Here is a 14,855-nt window from a genome sequence, read left to right as displayed (position 1 = left end):
AAGGTATTAAGGAGCAGTCACCTGGGGCAGTGGGGAAGGAGGGGACTCTCAATGCAGCGCCCAGGGCCTCTGACGCCTGCTGCCCTGCGAGCGCCATGAGCATGTCCACTTGGGAACACGGAGAGCCCTCGAATCTGCTGCCACTTCACCGATCATCCCCGCAGACGAGGCTGTGACCGAGGCTTTGAAGAGCGGCTCGGGAGCCTTGTTGCTACACGCAGAGTTTTGATGATAGCTCTTGAGAGGCAGAGGGCTATGTCCTCACGCCCAGTGCATTAATGGTCCCGGGAAGCGACAGACGCAACGCGCACCTGAGGCGTTGCCCACGGTGGGCACTCCAGAGAAGGAGCCGTGGGTGGCAGGCACAGTGGGCGAAGCCAAGGAGAGCTTCGGGAAGCTTCGGCTGTCCTGGCGGTGGGGCCAGCCCTCCGGGATGGGAGGGGAAGGGAGGTGGGAACGAAAACCAGTGTTAGGGGTCAGGTGCTCTATACCCACCAAAACTCAAGGTGGAGATGTACTCTCTCAGGGAGGCAGTGTTGGGGAAGGGGGAGGGGTATTGAGATTTATTTATTTTTATTGATTATTTAATTATTTTGAAAGGCAGAGTGATGGGAGAGGGGAGTAAGAGAGGTGTATCTTCCATCCACTAGATGGTAGTACTCCCCAAATGGCTGCACCAGACTGAAGCCAGGAGCCAGGGACTGCATCTGGGTCTCCCATGTGGGTGGCAAGGGCTCAGGCACTTGGGCCACTGCCGGCTGCTCCCCCAGGTGCTGTAGCAGGGAGCTGAATCGGAAGCAGAGCAGCTCGGGCTTGCACTGCGCCAACAAAGGATGCCGGCAGGAAGCTGGGACATTGGGAGAGGAGGATTTCATGCAGGCCCCGCCCTCACACCAGGATTAATGCCCTCCTCCAGAGCCTGGGTTAGGTCTCCTGAAACTGGATGGAGTCCCGTGGGAATGCATTGAGTCTTGGGGAATGCATTAGTGACCGTGGGAAGCAGCTGTTAGAAAGCAAGCTTGGCCCTGCTGCCAGTCTCTTGTCCCCTCTCCCCTCCACCCCCACCCATCCCAGGGTTGCCCACCAGCGTGTCAGAGCAGAAAGGCTCTCGCTGGACTCCAGGCAAACGCCAGCGTCACGCTCTTCGGCACCCAGAACCGTGACCTAAACACACCTCTTGTCCTTGTAGTTTCTCAGTCTGTGCTATTCAGTTATAGCGAGAGAAGATGCACTCAGCCACAGCGCCTTGCACCTGTCCCTGGGACATCACAGGCAGGAGTCGGGGCTTCTGTGCCCTTCTCTCTCCACCACGTGCCAGATCAGGAGACTTAAACTTGCAAGGAATCCAGGTCGGTGCTCCCTCCCCAGCTGCCTCCTTACAACCATGCACCATTGTGGGGGTTCTGGGAGAATGGGCAGAGGAGGAGGAGGAGGAGGAATGGCATGGAAAGCAGGGAGCACCCACAGCCCAGGAGCTGGGGACTCCAGCGGGGTAGGATCAGAAAGAGTGCTACATTCAGAGCTGCATTCGGGGTGGCCTCTGTAGGCCTGCCTGTTGCAGGCTGAGTCCCACGCCACTCAGAGCTTGCTCTGTGCATCCAGGAGGGCTCCCCGTGCTCCTTCAGCTCCCCCAGTCCACTCTTGCTTCTTGTATCCAGTGTGGTTCACCTGCACTGGCCCTGCAGCCTGTGGGGGAGTGCTCCAGCCTCACCTCCATGCCCATCTGCATCTTTTCATCCCATGACGCAGGAAGCAGCTCCTCAAGAGAGCAATGGCAGAGAGGCTCTGCAGACAGCTGCGAGCAGGTGTAGGGAAACCAAAAAGGTGTGGCGAGCAGCTGCCACCAGCCATCCGGGAAGGTGGGGGCAGAAGGAGCAGGCGGTGGCACCAAGGAGAGCTGGGCTTGGGGAGGGAGATGGCCAGGGCCACAGCTGCCCCTGGTGCAGCCTCTGCACCCCAGGAGACAAGAGAACAGGCAGAGAGCCATGGTCTCCCCAGGCAGAGCAACGGCCAGGAGCCTCAGGAGAAGTGGTCACAAATCCAGGCAGCAGGAGGAAGCGGATACATTTTGTGCAAGGTAATTGGCCAAGAACCCAAGCTGAAAGGGATCCTGGAAAAGAGAGTTGCTGGGAAGATTTCCGGCCACCCCAATGGAAGGAGAACGGAGAGAATGGGAAACAAATTCTAAGTTATCACTGCAGGTGGATTAACAGGTCATCATGGCAGCGGCTTTGCTACGGAAGCCAGCCCTCTGCAGCTCACTTGCGTTGTCTTCCCATGGAAGATGCACACGCCGACCACCTGCTGGTGCCACGTGCGTGGATGTCCCAGCCTCCAGAGCTGCACGAATGACAGTTCACCTGCCTCAGGGGCTCAGTTGTTAGCAACAGAAGTCAGGCTAAGCCAGGCAGCAAGGGGACACAGCTGCTCAGTGAGGGAGTGGGTCCACCTGTCCTTGGAGTGGCACCTGCTGCATGTGGGTTGCTTTGCCTGGCCCCTGAAGGGGTTGCGAGTGGCCTGGGGGAGGGTGGGAGGCTCTGAGAGCGTGAAAGTCATGCCCTCGGTCCCCTGAGGAGCTGGCGATCTATTTGGGGAAATTAGTGTCAGTGGCATGCATGCAATATGTAGGGCACATTAAGCAGCACGGATTAGCACAGCAGGAGTGCAGGTCCCCAGGGCACTCTGCTGCGGGCACATGGGCCCAGAGGACTTCCTGGAAGTAATGATGAGTGATGCACCAGCAGAAACTCCTGGGTAGCTGGAAAGGCAGGACACCTGCCTGGGGACCCCTGGCCAGTTGGGCAGGTGCAGCCTGGCCTGTGGGATGGGGTCAGATTCATTCTTTTCCGTGCTTGTTGGATCAACAACTAAGAGTGGTGCATATCTGTCTTTCCCCCTGGCGACTCCCACTCCTCACTCAGCCGTTATTTGCTTCTGGAAGTTTCTCCTGACCCCTCGAGTCTTGTTTCCCCGTGCTTCTGTCACCCTTGTTGCGTTGTACTATTGCCACCTGCTTGATGGTCTATGTGACTCCCCAAAGACTGGGGCTGAGTTTTGCTCACTACCTGTTGTATTGGTAGTGCCAGATCTATACCAGGTATTCAGTACCTTTTTCCTGAATCAGTCTATGAATACATCCCTCCCATTTGTTTCTCCTGTCTATGCCTCTATAAAATCCATAAGCCTTGGGTCTATTCAGTGTCTTACTGACTTCCTGGTCTCCAAGCTCTCTGCCTTTCACTCCCTTTACGCTGCTGCTCTTCTGTCCAAAGCCTTCAGACGTCATCCCAGGCCTTCCGTGAGTTTGCTGTTCATTCCTGGGCCCTGTATTCCAGTCCAGAGAATCTCCTGGCCACTGCCATCCTGATCCTCCCTCCCCTTTATGGGTTTCCATCATGTTCCCATACAAGCTAGCTCCTTTGTTTTCTGTTTTTACTTTATTTATCTAAGGGAGAGAGAGAGAGAGAGAGAGAGAGAGAGAGGTCTTCCACTCTCTAGTTGGCTGCAACAGCCAGATCTGCGCCGACCCGAAGCCAGGAGTCAGGAGCTTCTTCCGGGTCTCCCACATGGGTGCAGGGGCCCAAGGACTTGGGCCATCTTCCATTGCTTTCCCAGGCCATAACAGAGAGGTGGATCGGAAGTGGAGGAGCTGGGTCTCGAACCAGTGCCCATGTGAGATGCTGACACTGCAGGTGAAAGATTAACCTACTGCACCACAGCACTGGCCCCGGAACTCAATTTGAATCTTCCATGTGGGCGGCCGAGACCCAGATACATGAGCCATCACATGCTATCTCCCTGGATATTCCATAAGAAGAAGCTAGAATTTGGAGTGAAGCTGTGGCTGGACCCCAGACCCTTCCTATCTGGAGTGTGTGTGTCCCAGGTGGCATCTTAGCTGTTGTGCCCAATGTCTGCCCCTAGCGACTGGGACTGATGATGTCATCTTCACACCAGTCTAGTCATGATGTCTGTGGGTAGCCTTCGAAGCAATGTACACCTAAGAACTTAATCCTTACAACTGACTCCTCTTCAGAACAGGACCTGGAGCAGAGAGAAGTCACATGTCTTCCCCAGCGTTGCAGAGCTGGGGAGGGGCAGGGCCAGAGTTTGCCACCTGCAGGCTGGTTCCAGGTCTGGGCTCCCAGCCTTGCTGCTGTGCTGTGAGTGAAGGGGCTTGGCATGGGACGCAGCTGCCCGGGAGCTGAGCCTGGGGGTCAGGTGCACCAGAATGTGATTCCTCCATGGCGGAGCTGTTGACCTTGAGCGGGTCTCTCATCTATGAGTTAGCCATCGAAAACACTGGCCTTTGGCTAATACGCATCTCAGAGACTGGTGCTTTGTGCTGTACATTGGTTTACATGCTTACACACATTAGATGCTCAATGCTTGCTATGTAAATGAGCGGATGATCTTTTCCTGGTGACTCGTTTAAAGAATCAGGTCAAGACTGATGAGTTGAAATGGGCATGAGGATTTTGATGCTGGAAACAATGCCCTAAGCTGGAAGCACGGTGATGCCAATGGACAACGGACAAAGCCACCTACAAGCTGTCTCCACTGCTCTGTCTGCTGTTCCCACTGGGAGACTCATGAGGGACCCTCCTCATCCTGGTGAGGCAGGGTCCTCAGATCCATCAGAGAGCTGGGACTGAAGGGGTCAGCGTCTTTCCAGACTTTTCCAGACTCAGCAAGATCTTTGGGATCTTTGCTTAGCTAGATACAGCCTGACATGAGGGCTTTTCAGAAAGTCCTTGGAAAATGTAATTGAAAGTATGTGTTTATTGTGGTTCAAGAATTTTTTAACATCTATGCATAGTTTTTGTATAATATGTATTTTGCACATATTACAAAATATTTGCACAAAAACACTTTTGCATACCAAAAGAGCTCCTGCATTTTCATTCTACTTTTCCATAAGTTTTCTGAAGTATCCTTAGGAAGTTCTGGAAAGATCCAGGGCTTTGGAGAAACCTCGTTGGAGCCCTGACTCAGTGTTAACAGGATTATTCCGGGCAAAGCCTATGGAGGCAAGGGGGTCTTTTCTCCCCTCATTTGTGAAATGTCATGGGGGCCAGTGGGACATCTCACAGGAGTGTACCCGGGAAACCTTTTCGGCCCTCCGTGGCTTATCCCTATTGCCTCTGGATTAATAAGGGGAGTCTTTCAGGGGTGTAAGTCTCTCCTGTAGGGAACGGAGCTCCCATCAGCAGTGGAGTGAAAGCCTTGTTCACATCCATGCTGGAAGGAGGCATAGGTGTTGGCAAGCCCAGCCACTCTCTGGCTCCCGCTGAGCCATGGTTCTTGTCCTATCTGCACTATTATTGGTGCCATGTTTTCATTTAGCCTTTTCGCTTGAACATGTATAGAAGGGAAATCTTGTATCCTTCCTGAAAATAGAAGGCAGGAAAGAACTAGGATGAAAACTCGTCACTGTTAGCAAACTCTGCTCAGCACTGCCACTCACTAAGGTTCTGAGTCCTTCCTTGAAAAGGGAGCTTTCTAAGCTCTTCTAGAAGCCAGGGTTGTTACTGAAAACTTGAACCAAGCCAGACCGGGAGGCTTGAAAGATAACTGAACAGGAAGTAAACTTCTCGGGATTAAATGTCACTTAATGCTATGCTAATGTCCCATGAGAAATGACCTTCACCATCCAACATTTTGTAGAAAAAGTGGCATCCGTTCAACCTTCTCATTTTACGGATGATGGCAGGTTCCACTGGGCACACATGGGCTTTCCAAACCAGAATTCTTTCTGTTACATGGTGGTCACTCTGGGTCCAGTGGCTACCACCAACACCCCGGAGGAGACATGTGTGGATTCCCTATGCACCTGAGGCCTTTGCCCTCTTAGTTTTCTTAACTCAATCTGCCCAGCAGTCTTTGAGATGCGTGGTCCTGATTTGGGCCGTACAATAGATGTGGAGGTTGCCTTATATCTTCAGACCCCAGGGCTGGCAGGAGGCAGAGCGAGGCCCCGGCACACACTCCTGGTCATACCTGCTTTGTGCTGGATTTCTTGGTGTCTGCTTTGGGGTTGGAGTTTATTTTTACTTTTTTGTGTTTTTGACAGGCAGAGTGGACAGTGAGAGAGAGCAGAGAGGAAGGTCTTCCTTTGCCGTTGGTTCACCCTCCAATGGCCCCTGCGGCCGGTGTGCTGCGCTGATCCGAAGCCAGGAACCAGGTGCCTCTCCTGGTCTCCCATGGGGTGCAGGGCCCAAGCACTTGGGCCATCCTCCACTGCACTCCCGGGCCACAGCAGAGAGCTGGCCTGGAAGAGGGGCAACCGGGACAGAATCCGGCGCCCCGACTGGGACTAGAACCCGGTGTACCAGCGCCGCAAGGCAGAGGATTAGCCTAGTGAGCCGCGGTGCCAGCCCATGATTGGAGTTTATATAACACACGCAGATGCTGCTCTCCAGGAACGGGATTCCATAGGCCCTTGACTTGGTTGTAATTTTCAAGTTCGCTGCTGCATTCTTCTGAGACGCCCAGGAACGGAGAAGAACTGTCGCAAGCACAAGCCAGTCTCTTCCATCTCCCTCCGTGCAGGAAGCAGGGAGATGGGTCTCAGCAACAAGGAGTAAGCAGATCTCGCCGTGGCCGGGCCGAGTGGTGCTGGACCAGTGCTGGGGAGTGGTGTGAGCGCAGGTGCAAGGTTGTGATGTGAGGAGGTCGCAGCCGCACGCAGCCACGGCCCCACTGGGCCTCACCATCGTCTCCTGCCCTCTGTGTGTGGACGCCTTTAACACTCTTTCAGTAATGTGCACCGTCTAGAAAATGAGTTTACACACATCCCAGGCTACTTAATATGTAGGCAAGTAGGTGCAATCTGTCTTTAAGACTTGCCCTGAAAATGACCTGGTCCTTCCACGTACCGGGTATGCGAGCCATCTGGTCGCCTGTAATTCATGCAGGGACTTCAAAAAAGTTTGTGGACATGGAATTGAAAGTAACTTTAGGGACTGGCGCTGCACCCACATGGGAGACCTGGAAGAAGCTCCTGGCTCCTGGCTTCGGATTGGCGCAGCTCTGGCCATTGTGGCCAACTGGGGAGTGAACCAGCAGATGGATTATCTCTCTCTCTCTGTCTCTACCTCTCCTTCTCTCTGTGTGTAACTCTGAATTTCAAATAAATAAATAAATCTTTTTTTAAAAAAAGAAACTAACTTCAATGCAAAAAAAGAAATTGATATCTGTGCATAATTTTTATGATAAGTATTTGCCGTTAACTTTTTGAAGCCCCTGCTTCCTATGTGTGTATTTCAAGTATTTTTGGGCACCAAAATAAACTTATCTTTTCATTCCACATCTCCACGGACCATCTGAAGTACCCTCCTAATTCCCATCTTAGGAGGAGATTGGGCGGCATCTCTGGATTTTAATCTATTATTATTTATTATTTATTTCTACAGGCAGAGTGGACAGTGAGAGAGAGAGAGAGTGAGAGAAAGGTCTTGCTTTTGCCGTTGGTTCACCCTCCAATGGCCGCCGTGGCCAGCACGCTGTGGCCGTTGCACGGTGCCTATCCGAAGGCAGGAGCCAGGAGCCAGGAGCTTCTCCTGGTCTCCCATGGGGTGCAGGGCCCAAGCACTTGGGCCATCCTCCACTGCACTCCCGGGCCACAGCTGGAAAAGAGGCCACCTGGACAGAATCCGGTGCCCCGACCAGGACTAGAACTTGGTGTGCCAGCGCCGCTAGGCGGAGGATTAGCCTATTGAGCCGTGGTGCCGGCTAATCTATTATTCACACAGTTTGGGACTACATGTTTCGTGTGGGGTACACCTGGTACCTAGCCAACCAAGAGGATGGCTGCTTCTTCCTGGTGAAGGGGTGTTTTCTCCTTGGCATCCCACAGCTGAGTTGCGTCCAAAGTGGAGCTCAGTACACCTGCGGCCATCCAGGTACAGGAACAAGGTGTTAAGAGTCTTAGGTGTTTGGAGTTGGGTTCCTTTGTCCCTAGCAATGCACTCGCTGCAGCATGGTTTCCTTCCTGGAGGGAACAGCCGCTTTCTGCGAGTGCTCCAGGATGGCTGCAGAGACACGGTCATGGACCCAGATCATCTCCCCAGCCTCCGCGGGTCCCCTTGGAGCCAACCTTCCGGTCCCAACCAGAGAGGACAGCAGCTGTGAGCTGCAGGCTCCCTCCCTTCTCCTCGGCCTCCCCCTCCTGTGGGCTACAGAGACTATTCCCTGTGGCCTCTTTGAAACAACAGCCAGGCGTGCGTTTGCTGCCTGGGCCATGGAAGCAGAGAGAAGATTCCAAGTGAGCGCTGGAGCCCCTGCGGGGAGGAGGCCCTGCTGCTGCTGCCAAGGTCCTGGGGACCCGTTGTCATGGTGACTCCAGGAGCTGGCCGAGGCAGCAAGAGAGGGCCAGAAGCAGGCCAGGGGAGGAGGAGGAGGAGAGAGGAAGGGAAGATGGGAGGTGAGTGCAGAGGTGCGGAGAGGAGGAGAGAAAGGCAGAGAAAGAGGAGCTGGCTTTGGCTGCCCCCGGAAGACAGCAGGAGCCAGGCAGGGAGTGGTGATTGGTGAGGGAGGGTGAGAGGCAGGGAGGGCAGGGCAGAGGTGGGAGGGGAGGAGGAGGAGGAGGAGGAGGAGGAGGAGGAGGAGGAGGAGGCAGGCTAAGATGAAAGAGGGGCTGAGGAATGAGTGAGGCGGGCCGCTGGGCTCCCAGAGCAATCCTTAATTATCGCCTGATGTTTTCCATCTCTATCTGCTCTTTGATCTCCCGTGTTGCACATTAAATATGAGCAACCGAACGCCTGCCTCTCGCGTCTCCAAACTCGAGGAGGCAAGGACTTCAAAGGCAGGAGAGGAACAAAACCAGGCGGCAGCAGCCTTTCCGCACCGCCATAGGTTGGCTGGCCCAATTAGGTTAAATGGGGGCCCGACCGCCTGGGCGAGAGGCGCCACGGGGGCGACAAGCCGAGACACCCGCCACTGGCACGGGGCACGGTGTGTGCATGGTGGGGAGTGCTGGGGGAGGGATGAGGCTCTCAACCTGGCTTGACCTTGGGAGGTTTTAGGGCTGAGGCTGCCCCACCTTGGCCTTGAAGTTCACGAGCAGGTTGATGAAGTCCTCGCCGGGTAGGTGGACGCCAACGTTTGTTGCTCAACGTGGGGGCCCCGGGGAAAAGCAGTGATGCTCCTGTGTCCCCTCAGAGGTCTCTCGCGAGGGAAAGCAGCAGGGACTTCCGCCCCACAGGACACTCAGGCCAGCGCCCTGGGCCATCATGGTGGTGGTGACGAAGCGGGTGGAGTCAGTGCCTGCAGTACAGCGTCCCATATCGGGAGCACTGGTGGTTCAAGTCCTGGCTTCTCTGCTTCTGATTCAGCTTCCCACTAGTGCACCTGGGAAGCAGCAGAGGATGGCCCAAGAACTTGGGTCCCTGCCACCCACGTGGGTGAGCTGGATGCAGTTCCAGGCTCCTGGCTTTGACTTGTCCCAGGCCCAGCTATTGGGAGAGTGAACCAGTGGATGGGCGATCCCTCTGTCTCTTTCTCTCCCTCTCTCTGTCACCTGCCTTTCAAACAAACAAAGGAATCTTTAAAAAGCACAGAGTTCATAAGCTGCTTGCGGCAAATTTCCTGGCATGTGCACTGCCCCTCGGCACAGCAGGACTTACTAACTGCCTTGGGCCCAGACTCCAAGGGCTACCCCTGGGTTTGTTGAGGGACCTGTGGTGCTACAGAATGCTCTGTGCCTCCGCGTCCTCAATGGTACATTGAGGGTAGTGAGTGGCCTACACCATAGCTCTGTCATGGAGACTTGGGTACCAGGACAGCGCCTACCATTCCGTATTCAGTGAGTGTTATCATCACTTGGAATTTTTATTTCGCTTGCAGCCCATCCATAAGAAGGAAAATGCATACCACAAAAAAAATCATATTTTTTTTTCTTTTGCACCAAAATAAGCATCGTTTGGTCCCATTTCTCCCGGAATGGTTGGAAGTAGGCTTGTGATCTCGGGTGCAGGCTTTGCCAGAGCAGAGGAAGGGAGACTTGGCTCCGCTCTCACTAGGTGGAGTCCTGCCCTTGCTGCATCTGCCATGACACCAGATAAGGAGGTGCCACCCATTGCGTGTGCTTCCTCCTCCAGTTCAAGTGCCAGAGGCTGGCTCCCCAGTGCCACCGTGTTGAAAGGCGACAGGACCGTTAAAAGACAAGCGCCTAGGGGGAGGTGACAGAGACACGACCCCCTCGTGACAGTAACGCTGGTCTCACAGGAGTGCTTGCAGTCCTCCAAGAGCGGGTGGCGGGGAGAAGACTGAGCCTGGCTCCTCCTTGCCCCGTTGCTCCTGCTCTTGTCATGTGAGCTTGTCCACACTCGCCACTTGCTGCTCCCGTGCGGGTTCCCGCTGTGGGATGCCCTCTGCCATGTTACTCTGCAGCCGGAGCCCTCACCAGGATCTGGAGTCTGCTGCTTGGACTTCCGGCCACCAGAATTGCGAGCCACATAAGCCTCCTTTTTTATTATAGAGATTGATTTATTTGAGGCCGGTGCTGCGGCTCACTAGGCTAATCCTCCGCCTTGCGGTGCCGGCACACCGGGTTTTAGTCCCGGTCGGGGTGCCGGATTCTGTCCCAGTTGCCCCTCTTCCAGGCCAGCTCTCTGCTGTGGCCCAGGAGTGCAGTGGAGGATGGCCCAGGTGCTTGGGCCCTGCACCCCATGGGAGACCAGGAGAAGCACCTGGCTCCTGGCTTTGGATCAGCGCGGTGCGCCAGCTGCAGTGCGCCGGCCGTGGCGGCCATTGGAGGGTGAACCAACGGCAAAGGAAGACCTTTCTCTCTGTCTCTCTCTCTCACTGTCCACTCTGCCTGTCAAAAAAAAAAAAAGATTGATTTATTTGAAAGGTAGAGTTACAGACAGGGAGAGAGAGAGAGAGGGAGAGGGAGAGATAGAGAAAGAGAGGGAGAGATAGAGAGAGAGAGAGAGAGTGAAAGAGCAAGAGCGAGAGCGAGAGAGAGATCTTCCATCTGCTGGTTCACTCTGCAAATGGTTGCGATGGGCCAGGCTGAAGCCAGGAGCCTAGAACTCCTTCCTGGTCTCCCACGTGTGTGCGGGGCCTCAAGCACTTGGGCCATCATCTGCTTCTTTCCCAGGTGCATTATCAGGGAGCTGGATCAGAAACAGGGTAGCCAGGACTCGAATCAGCCCTCCTATGAGAAGTTCACACTGTACATAGCAGCTTAACTTACTGCACCGCAACATCACCCCCCACAAGTCTCCTTTATTTTTTTGTACATTCCCCAGCATCGAGTATTCTATCATAGCAGAATTAAAACAGGTTAAGGCAGTAGGGAAAAAGAATCTTCAGTGTCTTTTTTAAAAATTAAATTTAATTATTTCCAATTATTTGAAAGGGAGAGAGACAGGAGAAATTACCCGTCAACTCTCCAAATGCCCTCCACAGATGGCCAAAGCCAGGAGCCAAGAACTCCACCTGGGTCTCCCATGGGGGTGGCAGGGGCCCAGGTACTTGAGCCATCCCCTGCTGCCTCTCAGAGAGCTGAGATCAGGAGTGAGGTTAGGGAGCTGAGACACCCTGGTATGGAATATGGGTGTCCCGACCGGCATCTTATCCTCCAGGTGACACCTGTCTCAGAATCTTCAATCCTGACACACGGGGTGGCGCTGATTTCTTCACCAGCTGTTTCCAGTTCTCTCCTGCTGGCCAGGCGCTGAAATTGCAGTAAAGTTAACCTTGGCCATTTTTTTTTTTTTTTTTTTGGACAGGCAGAGTGGACAGTGAGAGAGAGAGACAGAGAGAAAGGTCTTCCTTTGCCGTTGGTTCACCTTCCAATGGCCGCCATGGCCAGCGTGCTACAGCTGGCGCACCGCGCTGATCCGATGGCAGGAGCCAGGTGCTTCTCCTGGTCTCCCATGCGGGTGCAGGGCCCAAGCACCTGGGCCATCCTCCACTGCACTCCCTGGCCACAGCAGAGAGCTGGCCTGGAAGAGGGGCAACCGGGACAGAATCCGGCGCCCCGACCGGGACTAGAACCTGGTGTGCCGGCGCCGCAGGCGGAGGATTAGCCTACTGAGCCGCGGTGCTGGCCAACCTTGGCCATTTGACTTGCTTTGAGCAGTGCCACGTGAGCAGAGCTGCCTGTGTCACTTCCGGGTGGACGTTCTAAGATCCAATTCCCCTTTCCCTACATAGGTGAGCCCGTGAGCCCGTAAGAGACGGAGCCTCGGTCAGCTGGGTCCCTGCCGGTCCGGGCTGAGCGCAGCCGCACAGCCAGCCCTCACTGGACATAGCCTTGGCTGTGTGGATGTTCACAGTGAGTGTTTTTGGAGGCGCCAGTCAGGGGTGTCGCTTGTTACCACAGTACAACCAAGCGGATCCTGACTCGGAGAGGGAGCCTGCATCCCAGCTCCCAGAAGGGAGCGGCCAAACAGGAGAGTGGGAAAAAATAAACCACCGCCGTGTGCCTTCCTTCCTTCAGCCCTAAGCTGCTGGTTTTCCAGCGCCTCAGCAGGTGCAGCACAGTGAGAGGGAGAGGGATCCTGTCTGTGTTTGCTTCTGCTTTTCATTGGATTACCCTGGGATAAAGGGACCGGGATCCCCACCCACTAATTGACTCCCATGAGCTTCCCACTGAGAGATTCCTCCAAGCACCAGCAGGAAGGAGAGGGCTTGGCTCGCCCTTGTCTTGGGCTGCCTTCCCTCGAGCACTGATCTCCAGGTCTGAGAGGCTCAGCTGTAACTGGAATGGGAGATCTCGGGCCAGGCAGAAGTTTCAGAGAACAAACACTCATCAGAGTCAACGGGAGGGGAGAGGGGCTCTGGCAGGTGGCAGATGGCCCCGACTTCATCCTCTACACCCCCACAGGCAGGAGACAGCTGCAGGATTTCAGGCCCTGCTCAGGAGCGTGGAGGAATTGGAGATGGCGGCTGCAGGGTAAGACAGCAAGCAGGGACCTCCCTAAGCACAAGGCCCAGGGCTCGGGGTGGCCATCCGTGCAGCTGGCTCTGCAGAGTGAGCTGATTCCTTCCCAGGAAAAGGAAATCCACTCTAAGCCACGGTCGGTGCCCACCTCCCTTGAAATGCTTGACCGGATTTCCAGAGGAGCTCAGTGAAAAGCCAACCAGGTGTTGGAGAGCAGCTCCAGACACACGTCTCCCAGCCTGGGGTGCTAGCTCGGCCGCAGGGCCAGGACCAGCTTCTCAACGCTCCCTCCTGCAGGGTGCACAGACGCACCCTGTCCCGTTGTTGAGAGGCAGTTCAAGGTGGTAACAAGGTAGGGCTCGCCCTTGGCTTTGAACCCTAGCAAGCCACATACCAGTTCTCCTAGGCGTTCCTGGGAGCTGGAGAGGAAACTCAGTCTCTTGGGACACAGACACCAGGGTAGGGGGCTGATGAATCCTGTAATTGTTCCTCTTGTTCCCTTGCCTGTTTTCTGACCTCCCCAAGTGGGTGTTCGTGTTGTGAGACTTTGGCCTGGCTGCTTCCCCACCCTCTGTGCGCAGAACAAGGGAGCAAGTAGATCGGCCGTCAACACCTGCACGATGAATAAGGGTGCAGAGATGAATGGATCAGGCTGGTAGCAGGTGCAAGTCTGCAGAGGCCTATGGGTCCCTTTGCCTGTGTCCACCCAAACCTGCACCCCCTTCAAGCTGGGACACATTGAGTGACAGCTACAACACGGCAGGGGCTTCCTCCTCTTCAACCGGGGACAGACAACAGAATCCCTGCTTGACACAATCCATCATCAACTGCTGAATATGTTGTAATCAGATCAAATTCATTCAAATGGAATAAGCATTTGTCCTTGGCCTTGAGTTCCATGAGGACTCGGTCTGGGGGTCTCTTTGCCCACAGGAAAGACAGGGTTCCTGGAAGGGATGCAGGGAGGGCCAGGGGCAGAGGTGAAGGTGTTGCCCCTGCCCCTCGGAGAGGCCCAGTGTGTCTCCAGCCCCCCCAGGACGACTCCCAGGGGAGCCCACCGTGCACCCGAGTTAACCAGCGTGCCATCTTCCTCCTCGGTTCTCCCTGCCCCCCGTCTTTCACTGGAATGTTAATTTGAAGCCTCTAATAGCTCCTCAGGGCACTGAGGTGAAGCAAGGGGGTATGTATTTACGTTCACATTTGCCAGTCTGTCTTGCGGGGTGACAGCAGGGCTGATGGCATGGCTGATGAAGCCCCCCGGCGGGAGCAGAGGAGTTCACTGCGTCTCCCTGGTGACTGGTCCTGCCGGTGCTCTCCGCTTGCTCAGGCTGGCCCACCGCGTCCTCTTACCTGCTCCAGCCTACACGGCATCCCGAGGCGACAGCACCCTCCTGCCAAAGGTTGGCATCCTGAGATTTATTACTCGCTGTCTCCAGCACTCTGCACCGTCTCCAAACAGGATGCCTCCTGTGCTAGGAGGCTGGAGTGTCCCTGCCGACAAAGAGGCAGGTGGAGTGTTGAAGAACAGCACCCCATTAATGAGGAGGGGGCAGCTCTGGTGGCCGGGGCCCTGGGGGAGGGGTGGCCAGCATCTGGGGCTGACGCTGCTGGGATCGCTGTTGCCCAGGGCAACGGCAGCACCGGGCAGCCCTGGGCACGGCAGTGGCTGCCTCCTCTGCCCCGGCGGCCCGTGGAACATTCAATGAGGCACTGCTGGGCGCTCTCCCATTAGTAGCCTGCAGCTTGGAGAGTCAGGGATTCATCTGGATCCCACTTCGTCACTTTTGGGGAAGTAAAGGGACTGGCCCGAGGTCATGCAGCTTTTGCCAAGGTCATGGTGAGGTGGCTTTGTGCCCAATTCTCCTGACTCCCTGGTCTGCACACCCAGTGCCATCACACTGCCCCCTGCAGGGGAGGTGGTCACTGCACTGTTCTTATTGCTTAGTGCACACAAGAGTTC

This window comes from Oryctolagus cuniculus, chromosome 8 (genome assembly GCF_051225735.1).
Source record: "Oryctolagus cuniculus isolate XC-2025 breed Fujian yellow rabbit chromosome 8, ASM5122573v1, whole genome shotgun sequence".
NCBI lineage: Eukaryota > Metazoa > Chordata > Mammalia > Lagomorpha > Leporidae > Oryctolagus > Oryctolagus cuniculus.
The sequence above is the reverse complement of the archived record's forward strand: the minus strand, read 5'-3'. Positions refer to the sequence as shown.